The sequence below is a fragment of the Protopterus annectens genome, chromosome 15.part0 (genome assembly GCF_019279795.1).
Source record: "Protopterus annectens isolate FY-2018-M chromosome 15.part0, PAN1.0, whole genome shotgun sequence".
Classification (NCBI taxonomy): Eukaryota; Metazoa; Chordata; order Ceratodontiformes; family Protopteridae; genus Protopterus; species Protopterus annectens.
This window is the reverse complement of record NC_056749.1, coordinates 47,042,932-47,057,178: the sequence shown is the minus strand read 5'-3', so window position 1 is coordinate 47,057,178 and position 14,247 is coordinate 47,042,932.

The window sequence follows — 14,247 nt, the reverse complement described above, 5'->3', positions numbered from 1 at the left end:
CTCCAGCTTTACTCCATAGCATATCGCCTACTCCAAGGTGATCTCTGCCTAACATATAAAGCTATGTCAAACCCAGAGCTGTTGGACATGCTACACCTAAAGAAATCCCAATCCCTCCGAGCTACACAGTCTAGGGACCTAAACCTTGTCACCACAATAAACAGGACATGCTAGAGGGATAGATTCCTGTCCCAGAGACTTCCCATGCTCTGGAACAGGCTACCCATCTATGTCAAGCAAAGTTCTTCATTAGCACACTTCAAGAAAAATCTTGATGAGTGGATGGGAAATAGGAAATACACTCCAGGGATCACTTCTGTGTCTCTGCTCAACAGTGGCACAGGAAAATAACTTTCTTGGGTGGCGTAAGCCAGGGAACCTTGTTGGCTAGGCTTACGTAGGCCCTCTGGCCGATAGCCTAGTACCTACCTATGAACCTATAAGTAAGTTTTTTCATTAATGTTTTAAATATATATTCTTTCATGGGGTGTATATTGGTTGCACTTAAAGCTATTACTCATCAAAATGCTTAGATTCTACTGAGATTTGAAAATTCAAGGAACAGATTGAGTTTTTGTAAAATACAAAAGTCTGCTAATGTGCTGGGATTCAGAAGCAATTAGTGCAATGTTTTAACAAGAAATAACATAGTGAGTGGTGATCAGGGCTAGCCTGAGCAACTGCTGGGCCCAATTTAGACCATAATGCTGGGGCCCCTGAGTTGACCATTCCCATACTGTTCCACCCCCAGCCCCTTTCCACCTGCTGGCCTCCTAAACTTAAGATATTTTCAAATTAGGTGTTAGGAATATATGCTCTACCTGTACGTTAAACACAATACATTTATTTATTAGCTTTTATTTTTCAAAAACATGTTAAAGTAGAAGTGAACTGTCAACATACTTTGGTAAGTTAAGGGCTCTATAAACATCATTATTTTTGAGAGGTGTTGCAGACTTTGAATTAGGCTCATTTGAAACATGAAATACAGTAAAATCTTCTGACTCATAGACTCCAGATCTATTGTCCCATGCCCAGTGTCCTTGGATACCAAGACATGTCAGCTGAATGAATCAGTAGGATAGGATTGATGGTTATGGAGAGACTGATAAAAAGAACATGATTGTTTTCTAAACTCCATTATACAACGAACCCCCCCATTAATATTCCAAAATGTGCACGCTGATTGGTCAGCGTGCACGTTGTAAATCAGAGTTATAGTAATGGAAAAAGGTCCGGTCGCCCGGACTTTTTCCATTAGTATAACTCTTTTTTTTTTTTTTTTTTTTTTTTAACAGCAACGGAGAACGCAAGATCGCCATTGCTTGTTACAACCTGTCTCGCCATGTTAAATGAGTTTAACATAGCGAGACAGCTTTTAAAAACATCAACAGAGCATCTCCGTTGCTTTTTTTAAAGCTGTCTTGCTATGTTAACCCATTTAACATAGCGAGACACTTTAAAAAGCAACGGAGATCTTGCTTTCGCCATTGCTTTTTTCAAAATGGTCTCGCTATGTTAAATGGGTTTAACCTAGCGCAACAGCTTTAAAAAAAGCAACGGAGATTCTCCATTGCTTTTTTTAAAACTGTCTCGCTATGTTAAACTCATTTAACATAGTCAGACAGGCAGTAAAAAGCAAAGGAGATCTTGCTTTCAATGTTGCTTTTGCCCACAGCTCTCATGTACTGCGTAAATATACACATGCGCAGTACATCAGAACTGCCGCAGAATACCCAGACAGCTGCGGAAGGGCAACAAGGAGGCATTATACAATGCCATTATTTAAGAAAAGTAATTATTTTTTTTGTTAAATAATGTCATTGTATAATAGCAATAACCCACCTCTGGGTGTGGGTAATGCTGGATTTACCCACGGTTGGCTTTGTTTGACCACTCGGGCTTCACCCTTGTGACCAAACCACACCAACCGTGGGTAAATCCAGCATTACCCACACCCAGGCGTGGGTTATTGCTATATTATATAATATCTCATATTAGGTCTTTCTTCCTTCATGGGCTTCCAAACACCTCCTGTACCTCCTTTGAACTGCTGTATCCTCTTGCCAAGTTAATTCTGGTATCTTGTTACATATAGTGTGCTTCTACAAAAATCACTTGAAACTGTTGAACTACCACAGAATCCTTAGTTACCATCATTATCACATCAAACCTCTGTTTAGAAGTTGCATTATCTACAGACTTCCACAATTGTAATAAGTTTTTTATTTGCCTAATTTGTTAAAGCTGGGTACTAATGCTTGCTAATAATTTTCATCTATAGCTCAGGCCACAAGGCAGAAGCAAAGATTATAAGCAAGGATTATTTAGAGTAACGAATAAGCAGCATGTTTTGGCATGAGGGAGGATATCAGAATGCCTTAGGGAAACAAACATGGATATAGGGAGAACATGCGAAACCCACACCTTTATTTTTCAGTTTTTAACGATACGCTTACCCCAAAAAGACTCTTCCCCAACTTACCCACCACTTTGTATCTTTAAGCTTCTTGTCCTTCTCCCATTTTGTATGTGATTCTGAAACTGTGATACCCCTGTAGTACCTTTTTTGAACTAAATTGTTTCTGAAGTGGAATCGTTTTTATATCCACTTTTGTCTTCCTCCACTGAGTACACATATTTCATATTTTACTTCTCTTGGAATATGTTGCTCCAACTGTAGCAAGTGTCAACAAATGTTTCCCTGCTATACTCTTAAATTGGTAACATGATATCAGAACACATGGTGATCAGAATTTATGTCACATCACTGTACGTTTTTTTTTTTTTATGCTGCTCAAGCTGGCATTTGTTTTTATTTGTAATGGCTTTCATTGGCAACCAGATCATGTATTCCACATCAGCATGAGAAGTAAAAACAAAAAACCCAATACCACTGTCAATCTTCAGATTAATCTCAGTCTTATTTTCTTCTGTCACAGTTCTTGGAACAATAGAGAGAAGCAGCCTCTGACTAGTATGAGAGCATTAGCAGCGAAAACTGTGAACCATACAAGTGGTAGGCTACTGCAGTATTAATAATACTAGACTATAGCCTCTAGTTCAGTGCATGACATGAAGTGTAGTCCACTCCACTACTGAGACTCATGCCTACTCTAAAAGTAATAACTTTGCTGTTACTTCTGTCTGGAAAATCATGTGGGTTGCATAAGGCATAATGACACAGTCAAAGAATATTGTGGGTCCCCTGTAGGAGCAGGGTCCTATTGGGCCAAATAGGTCCAGTTGGCCTAAGGCTGGCCATGTTGGTGATAGTCATATAAAAAATTGCAGTCACAAAACCTGGGAAAATTATGTGATCAGCATTATATGCAAATTAAACCTATTGTAAATGTAAATGTGCATAGAAACACAGCAGAGCAATTAATAAACATATAACAATTGTGTGATAGTTTACTTTGGGCAATGAATTTGTACAGCATTATTTCTTGGTGAACAGACACATTAATATGTTAGGAGTAGCATTTAAATTACCTGAACTGCATATATCAGAAGCTGTCCACAACTGCCTGCAGCATTACCCTCCTCTTTGTAGATGGATCTGACTGCATCTAACATATCACTTCCAAACCAGTTGGCCACTACCATGTAGACATAGAAACCATACACAAACTTGAAGACATGTGCCATTTTTACATAGAATTCTAAAGGATGCACGGAATGTGTACAGTAAGGTAACTGTCCAATGTCCATCAGGGAACACCTTGGGTGTGTTCCAGCCATTAACCTCATGAATACTATGTCTATTCCTTGATGTCATATTTTAGTATGTGGAGGAGAAACATTTAGTTTCCTGGACCCTAGACAAGAGACACAGCATTATGCAAGCATTATATGAAATAGTTCATGTCCCTGAAGTTTTAGGAACCACAGACTGCACCAATACCACCATCAAGGCCCCACCTAATTTATATGGATACCAGAAAGTCAAATAGAAGGGTTTCTATTCCATCATTTGCCAGATAGTGTGCAACTAACAATGTCAGTGGTGCAACAAGTAGCATACTCATCTTTGGTACAGAATGCTGTGGATTCTATTCCCACACCAGGTAGATTCATTGCTGACACTGCAGTGTAGCATAATGGGGGTGCTGCACTCTTGAGTATGCTTTTCTATGGATGAGACATTAAACAGAGGTGCCATCTGCTTGAGTTGATGGTATCACAAATGAATGTAAAACATCCCATGGCACCTATTAAAAAGAGTAGAGGGACTTTATTTAAAAACACTATTTACATATCCAACCTATCTATTTTCTTATCAAATGTAAACATACTCTATTATCTCAATCATTTATCCCCCACTCTTGTAATCTAATTATCTAAGAAAACATTAATATTCCATTTTTGATTATACATAATCACTTGACATTCATTTCTATATATTCCAAATACAACTAATTATTATTTTATCAATTCTGTTCATCTCTTCCCCTGGGATTCAGTAAACAAAAACCCCATGTCAGAATAGAGGCACGGCTTGAACACAGAGTTTGGAGCCTGTACAATTCAGTAAACCAGGCTGGTGGTGTGCAAGAGCCTGGCTGCACTATTCTGGTATGGACACCACTGAATAATGCTAATTACCTCATTTGCTGGTAAAAAACATGCAAATGAGGTAAATTGGCAATTCAGTAAGTAGGCAAGCATCCGTGCCAGACTAGTATCCACTGCAGAAATATATTCGGCTACTAGCCAAATACATTTCTGCAGAAATCAAAACGGAGGCATGTTAGCTCAAACTAAAGCATGTATTATAATCATTATGCATGACAATGGCCAAAAATATGGCCATTGGCATGGAAAACAGATGCAAAATTATAAAAATCAAAGTTTTTTCTTTGGCCGATCTCGGACGTTTAAACATAGGGCAGTGGCGGGCAAATGGGATTGTGCCGAAAATGAAAAATAAATCTGAAAAACAATTGTAAGGGAAATCTGCATTTTGCCATTATAGTCTATGGCATGCAGAATCAAAACAATAACAAGTAGAAATGGTTGCTAAGGAGGAAGGCTGTGGTGTAGAGGTGTAACGAGGGACTAACGCAGTGGGGTATGCAAATGGACAAATTTTACTGAATCACTAAATGGGAGACCATTGTTTGGTGGCATCTACCTGTGTAGGAGCTATAATTCAGCAGTGTAAGTAGGAGGAACAGCTGACATGAAAAGGGGGTGTGTCATGCTTGGTGTAAGCACACTGGAGCTCCATGGCTCCTATTTGAGCTTAGCTAAGCACAGCTAAGCAAGGGGGTGTGTCCAAGGCTATACTGACTTATTCCATGAAATGAAGAGTGTGTTCGTGTCCAGGAGGGCGTGATTTCTACTTTAGTTAAATGGATTTGTACGACGTGCACCGGGTCTAAAATAAAACAAACAAACAAAAAAAAAAATGGAAATAGCAGGACTGTTTACATTTCGGCAGCGGGTTTGCGCAGCGTGCCTCGGGGCTTAAAAGGGGCGGAAATGGGAAGGGAAAAAAATGGAAATAGCAGAATAATAACACTCAAGTACAAATAAAATAGCAAGCAGGTGGAATGTATTATAGCCAGCCAATCATACAGGCAGGATCTGCAGCACAACAGTATAAACTGTTCAAACACCTTAGAGTCTGTTTTTTCCAAAAACTCGGCACCATAGGTGTACACACTCGGGAGAATTTTAATCGACAAAATGTTAGGGGCTGCCTTTGCTTTGATATATCAGTATGTACTGGAGGCTGCCAGCGGTGAGGAGGATAATGCTGACAACCTCCGCAGACTGAGGAGGAGAAGAGTGTTCAGACCCAGGGTAATGTACCAGGGACTACATTATCTGGAGATAGAGCGCTACAGGGTGGGCAGGGACATACTTCAGCAACTCTGTGAGCTGTACTTGCCTCACCTCAGACCCAGAGCCAACAGAGGGGAACCCATCTCAGTGGATACCAAGGTATGTGTAGCCTTAAGAATACTAGCTACAGGTACTTTCCAAAGACCTACTGGGGACATCATGGAGGTCTCACAGGCATCTGCATCCAGGGTACTCCACCTGTTCCTGGATGGCATGCTATCACATGCCGGTGAACACATTTACTTCTCCAGCACCCGTGAGGAGTGGATCAGCAATATGCGCCTCTTCCACCATGTAGCAGACTGAGGTACTAGACTGCACACATCCACATCAAAGCACCACCCAGTGGGCAGGGTAGGGTCTACATAAATGACAAGGGCTTCCACTCCAACTGCCAGGTCATGTGCAATGCCCAGGGCATTATCATGAATGTGTGTGCTGGAAGCCCTGGAAATTCATTCCTCACAGCTGTATCAGGGATTTGCCAGGGGGGGATATGCCGTATGGCTATCTGGTGGGGGATGCTGGCTATGCACTGGAGCTGTGGATGATGACACCCATCAGAAATGCACACACACCCACTCAAGAATGCCATAATGAGGCAAACGCACAAACCAGGATCATTATAGAGTATGTGTTTGGAATGCTCAAGTCACGGTTCCACTGCCTTGACATATCTGGTGGACCCTTGCAATACTCTCCAGCCACATGTGCACACATGTTCACAGTACATGCCATGCTACACAATATGATCCTGCGGAAACAGCTGCAGTAGGAGGAACAGCCCCCCACCATTGCCAAGGTCCCCACAGGCACAGGGACTCGGAGGAGGAACCCCTTGAGCCATCTCCTGCAGGCAGATGGAGGCATGCCCAGTATGGCCTGGCCACACACACTGACACTGTAGGCACCCACGGACTGACACATCTCTCTGACTTACACACACAGTAAAATGGATGACACACACATAACACTACCTGTAACTTACCATGTATAGGCAGTATACTGTGTGCATCCGACATAGGCAGTCCTCAAGCACCATACACACAACTGCCACAGGCACAAGGTAAGTCAGTCTTCTTAACAATAAATGAATGTATTAGTATGTTCTGGTAGCATATCTATGATATTGCTGCATGAGTGCAAGTGAATGGGGTGGCCTACTGTGATAGCAGCAGACAACTGACAGCTATGTGGGACACCAGGACATGTTTGCCCAATACTGGGCTCCCCACACTATGTAGTAGTACCCAAGGTGACAAATCCAACTGCAATATATGTGGGTGGCCAACTAACTGGGGGGGTCATAGGTCACAGGCATGGATGTCAGTGTGGGGGTCCAATACTCACCCCTCAGCCTCACCCAGCAAGTCAGCTGTAGAAAACCAGAAAGAAATGTCTGCCAAAGTCCCACAAATGGCAACAATGATGAAATACCCCCTACAGACTTACACAGTGATAGCACAAGAGGCCTTGCAGTTGCAGTAATAACCTGAATGGTAAGACGTCTGAAACTCAAATGTATGTCATTACAATCTGACGTGTGATTTTTAGTGATATGCCTCTAGTCTCCAAGACAGGGGATAATAGTATGCTAAATGGAACCAAAATGTAAAGCAAATATCAGCACAGTATGTGCAAATGTGTACAGTTGACAGGTGTCTCCCCATATTCCCACAGAAATGCAGTAACATGTATGTTTCCAGGGAAATAGCAGCACAGCACACATTGCCAGGGCTGTCTCAATACACATGACAACTTGTTGCATGTCCACAATATGCAGGGTTCAATAAGCTATGTGTATGTGTGGTTAATACTGTTAGGATTTGGCCAGCACTTACTCCTGGCTGTTCTGTTGTAGTGGCCTAGGTACAGTACTGTCTTTGACAGGGACATGTTCAGAGAACTGCAGTGCCAACTATTATGCATGTCAGCTAGACCTATGGTAGGAGATGTACACACTGTCCAGATGTCAATATTTGTTAATGCAGGAAAGCTGTACAGGTCATGGACAGGGGGTTACACATATGGACAGTACACAGCTTGGAGTAACCTATACAGTGCCTACCATGCCTCTCAACTGTACAGACACATTGCAGAATGTCCAGAGGTTGGCATCATAATTGTGGTCTGTATAACATGAAATAGTGGTTGCTTGACAATTCAATGGCAAATCACACAAGACTACGGTCAGAAAATAATGACAGATTGTAGTGTCAGACTGCATACCCATAGAAACATGCATGCTAATGCAAAACCTGTTATTGAGTCAACTTTCTAGGCCTCCATCCCCCAATCACTTATGGCATTGTCCAGATGTTTGGCTGTCAGACGTTGAGGTACCTGAAGGTCAATGTATTGCCATTGCATAAAAGGCTGCCACCTTTCTGTGTCAGCAGTGACAACATGTCAATGGCCAACAGCCATACCCCTGGAATGACACAGGTTGTCACAGAAGGAGCACAAGTATGCCTTGTATATCTGTTCTGCTTGTCCTAACATTGCATTTGCCTACCAACTATTTGCCAAACAAGAAAGGGTCATGCCAAAACAGCAATGGGAGACAGTGGGGAAGCAGGCATCAAACCCATAAGAGCAAGCAAGAAATTACCAAACTGGTCTTTAACACCCTGTTCCCATGTGTGGGCCTTTGTCTGACTGTCATATTTTGGCCTGTGCAGATGTCAGTCTGTGATGGTATGACAGCTAGTCCTACATGTAACCTCAGAATAACATATAGCAACACAAACCGTCTAAGGACCACACAACCTGCTAAATAGGTACACTCAGAGGTGTGAAGTCCACAACTCCTGCCCACATCAGAATTACAAATACATACAAGCAACAGTGTCTGTTATTCTAAAAGTGTATTAGTTCTGGTTTAAGCACTTAGGCTTCAGGCCAGTTATTTTACATTAAGAAGGTTTGTTTTCTGCACTCTTGTGGGAGAAGAGGGTAGATTCTTCCCTTCTGAGCTGGGAGTTTCTGGTTAAAGGCATGTTGTGTCTGCTTATTTGAACTATTTCTTTCTGAAATTGGTCTGCTGTAGCATAGACTAAATTCAGACCTGCTGAATCTAGCTTTGCTTGTATAACTTGAGCACTAATCTAGTCCATCTTTTTTGGAGAAGGTTCCCCTGCACCCTAGTGGCAGGAGTGTGCAGTTAGAACTTGTCTGATTGAAGACTGCTGGATCAGGGCTCAGTTTTTAGCTTTTTATTGGTTAATTTGTTTAAATCAGTTTGCTCATTTGCTACTGTTATATTAAAAAAAAAATACACTTTATGCATCGCTGCTTAGCTAGGGTTAAACTATTCCTGGCACCATAAAGTTTGCTCTTCAAAATTTTCCTTAGAACTAGCCAGTTTTTTAGTTTTAACACTCAGATCTGTTTCTTTGAGCTCAGCACTTGTTCAGAACTTGTTGTAACCACCAAATAAGCTACAAATTACTACAGCACTCAACTTTCCTCACTTGTCTCGTGGAAAACAGTTTTTAGTACTTAATAAATAAGCACGTATCCAGGCATGTCTATGGGTCAGCTCCCAGTGCTTTCTCCTGTCTACCTGATGAATCTGGGCATCTTAGGGCAATGCAGCAATTGCCTAATGTACACAGACAACCCTCTCCTCCTACCACCCAACACTACAACCTGTGAGGGATGCACTTATATAGCCAAACTGGAAGCAAAGCTCTCTTCTTCACCCAAGACTGGACTAGACAGTCAAGAGGAGAAGGTAAACACTTGCACCACAACACACTCATAACATAGTCCCTCAAAACCTACACCACCAAAACACACACATAGCAACACAAAACACACACCTACATTCACAAAGGCTCTCAATAAAAATCTGCTCAAGCAACAGAGACCTCCAAAGCAGAAACGCATTTCAACCTCCACCCCCCAACACAACCCAAATGACACATAGCTCACAAAATCAGTGTGCCACTCAACTACAGCCCATAAGGCATAACAACGTACCCAACACTCTAGTCATAGGTGACTCTATAGTCAGGCACACTGATGTTCCACTCACCAGGCTAAACAAGGAGAAAGTTACTGTCAGCTGCCTGTTGTGTGCCAGGATCTGCCACATAATGCACGCACTCAGGTAACTCCACAACAAGTACAAATATGACTGTCATTGTCCATGTTGGTGTGAATGACTTGAGACATACCTCCCTGGACTAAATGAAAAGAGACATGGAGGTGCTCTTCAATCTTGTAGCCCAGGTAGGTATGACCCTAGCTCTGAGTAGCATCCTGCCATCACTCAGAATGAGACCACAGTACAAGGACAAAATGATTGACTTCAACAATTGGCTAAACTTCTGGTGTCATTCTAAGGGTAACTAGTATCTGTCTGCCTGGGATGACATGATTGACAGACCACGATGCTTTGCCAGAAATGGCTTGCACCTGTTGCTGTTGGGATTCCGGATACTGGCTAAGTCTCTTGCCACCCCTATAGTGCCTTTTTTAGGCAAGGTTCAAATGACAAATTCACCGCCTTAACAGGTACAAGCAAGCAAAATCTGAGGGTAATGCTACTCAATGCTAGAAGTCTAAACCTCAAAATGCATTCACTCGAGGCACTCCTTAAAATGGAGAACATCGACATCTGTGCAGTGACAGAGATCTGGTTCAAGGCTCCAGATACCACCCCTGCATTACCATGCTATAATTCATACCAACCTTTTGGCCACCTAACCCGGACCGAAACACTAAAGATGGAGACATGTCCATATTCATTAAGGATAGCCACACCTCCAGGCTAGTTGCTCAGCATAATGCATCCGAGATTATCCAAGTGCAACTAACTCTGGGCAAGACCGCAATCCAAATTGTAACTTGCTACAGATCCCCCACCATGCCCCAGGATTTCCACTCCTCATTTCTTGATACATTGGAAAATATTAAGATACAACCCAACACCCTAATAATGGGTGATTTCAACCATCCCACCATTAACTGGGAAAACTACTCATGTACCAACTTTTTTGCTCAATGTTTTCTGGAATTCATAAATTCCAATGCCTTGGATCAACTTATCCCACACCCCCACCAGAGGCAGCAATAGCCTAGACCTGGTCATTACCAACATGGGTGACTGGTGTTCTACGCCAGAGGTCAAATCCTCATTGGTCAGATCCGACCACAAGCTAATCAGCCTAGACATCCACATCCCTCCCCACCCCCCATTAGGGAAACCACCATAAAAAATTTCTCCAACGCCAACTTCACACTTCTTAAGACAGAAGTGGCAAACTTCACGACACCCATGCAGAAGAACGACTGCTGAATCCTACACAAATGCACTTTATAAGCACTTACACAAGTGCATGGATCCTGCTATCCCTAACAGAACCAAGATGCTATCCTCCAAAAAAAGGAATCAAATCTGGTGGTCCCCTGCCATAAACAAAATCTACAACAGAAGAAAGAAACTGTTAAAAAAAAAAGTAAAATTCCATGACTGGAAAAACTCCCTGGTCAGCTTCAGTAAGAAGCTGAGATCCCTCATAAAATCCTCCGAAGCTAATTATGAAAACAAAATTGCTACTGATTCTAAAGATAACCGCAAAGCATTCTATATCTATGTCAAGAATCTCAATGGCAACACTCAGATCTGCTCTGAGTTACAGCACAATGGCACTAAATATACAGAACCAACTGATATTGCCAGCATCCTGGCAGATAGGTTCAGTGCTAACTTCACCCCCCCCCCACTCCCTAAGGGGCTATCTCTATACCGGAAGAATGCAAAGTTCATGTAATCATGGCTGCACAGGTAACAACCACACTCTCCAAGGCCAAGAACACAGCATCCATGGGACCTGACAACATCCCATGCTGCGTTCTACATGAACTACAGAATGAACTGGCACCCCACCTAAGCACCATGTTCAATCATAGCCTCACCTCAGGCTTTGTGGCCAGTGAATGGCACACAGTGATGGTTATTCCACTCCACAAAGGGGAAGCCAACACAGACCCCGGGAACTACTGCTCCATTAGCCTAACAAGCCTGGTCTGCAAGGCCATGGATTGTATCATCATGGAACTTATACAAAGACATTGGTAATCTCCAAACTCTGGACCCCACCCAGTTCGGGTTTGTAAAAGGCAGATCATGTCTCCTAAACCTGATTGACTTCTTTGAAGCAGTCACCAAAGCTGTAGACGAGGGTAAGATGGTTCACACAGCCTATATAGATCTCGCCAAGGCTTTTGACACCCCCCCCCACTCTGGAATTATAGATAAACTCACTAAACTAGGTATAAATCCCTATGTCATAAGATGGGTTGCCAAATGGCTCACTGAAAGAACCCACACTGTGAAAGTAGCAGACTCCAAATCCAACTTCAGACCAGTGATAAGTGGAGTACCACAGGGTTCAGTCCTGGGACCTCTCCTGTTTGGTATCTACTTTTCTGAAGTACAGGCTAACACAGGTCTTTGGATAACGAAGTTCACAGATGACTGCAAACTAGGAGCCAAAATTGAAACTCCTAACAATCTGGACATTCTACAAAAAGGCCTCACTGAGACAGATGCCTGGTGTCAAAGCCATGGCCTCAAGCTCAATGCCAAAAAGTGCATTGTCATCCCCTTTGGTAAAAACTGTACCCATGAGCTACCACATAGGTGGTAGTCTACTTAACACCAAAAGTGTGATAAGAGACCTTGGGACACAGGTGGACAGTAGTCTCTCCTTTGATAATCACATTGCCACGGTAGTCATGAAATCCTTCTACTTGGCACACCTCATCACAAAAGGTTTCTCATCCAGAAAAAAAGAGGTCATTGTTCCACTCTACTTGTCACTCATTAGACCTATTATAGAGTACAATGCCCCTTTTGGTATGTACCTCACAAGACATCTACAACAACTGGAAAGGCCACAGAAATACCTCACAAAGAGATTACTGGCTTCAAACAGATGCCCTATGTAGACCATCTCAAAAACTCCAGCTTTACTCCGTCCCATATCGCCTACTCAGAGGCAATCTCTGCCTAACATACAAAGCTATGTCAAACCCAGAGCTGTTGGACATGCTCCACTTAAAGAAATCCCAATCCCTCTGAGCTACATGCTCTAGGGACCTAAACCTTGTCACCACAATAAAGAGAACATGCTGGAGGGATAGATTTCTGTCTCCATACTCTGGAACAACCTACCTATCTATATCAAACAAAGCTCCTCGTTAGCACTCTTCAAGAAAAATTTTATTGATTGGATGGGAAATAAGAAATTCACCTCGGGGATCACCTCTGTGCAGTTGTGTGTTGAGCAGAGCGCTCAACAGGGGTACAGGAAAATAATTTTCTTGGGTGGCGAAAGCCAGAGTACCATTTTGGCTAGGCTTGTATAGGCCCTAGGGCTGATAGCCTAGTACTTACCTATGAATCTATGAACCTATGAACTATAACAGCAGCCACTGTGGCCAAAGCCTCTGACTGGACTACAGAAAGACAAAGAGACACACATAAAGGGAAGGGGAACCACTGGCCAGACAAATGGAGAATATGCACACCATAACAGATTGTGAAGTAACATAGGTGCCATGCAGTGTAAGGGGTCAGTAAACATCACCTGCAAATACACAACACACACCCTTGTAAGTGGAAGTCCACAACAAAACAAAACCCAAACAATGGACACCTCAGAGGAAAAATCACATGAGAACCCCACAAGCCGACACACCACAGACCATGTAGACTCCACACACAAGGGTCTTGCAAACACTGAGGCCTTAACCCAATCCCCAAACACCTACCCTATACAGATAGGCTAACAGTACTGTCCCTCTATCCTGTTCCATAAATACTCTGCTGAGGTGACCCCTGTCTGGCATACAAAGTAATCCAGACCTTGCCTTGATGGAACTGTAGCACATCTGGAACTCAAGGCCTACTCCATCAACCTGTAGGCATAGCATCAACCTGGCCTGTGATATCAGTATGGCTTGGTGGTGTGACAGATATGTGTACCACACACACTCCCCCATCTGTGAAATTTGCCCCCTGTCAACAGCAAGCCACTTGCCCCAATACACCTAGTGATGTGCTCCCTGTATAAGTGCATGGGAAACACAGAAGACAGTCCTGTAATCCCACCTGTGTCCCTGCTGGACAGGGGCTCTGTGTGCTGACATGTCTTAGCATGGGCTACACACTTGTCTGCATGGGTTATGAGGGCTTCAGGGCCAATACCCTACTAACATCGTAGTAAACCACAAATCTATACACAACTGTCTGTCAGTGGCTCACCACATTACTCTGTACTGCTCTGCCACTGACATACTTGAAAGTTACAGTACTATGTGGAATATACTACACATATAATGGATATGTCTGCACAGTAGAATGCACTCTGTACCCACAAC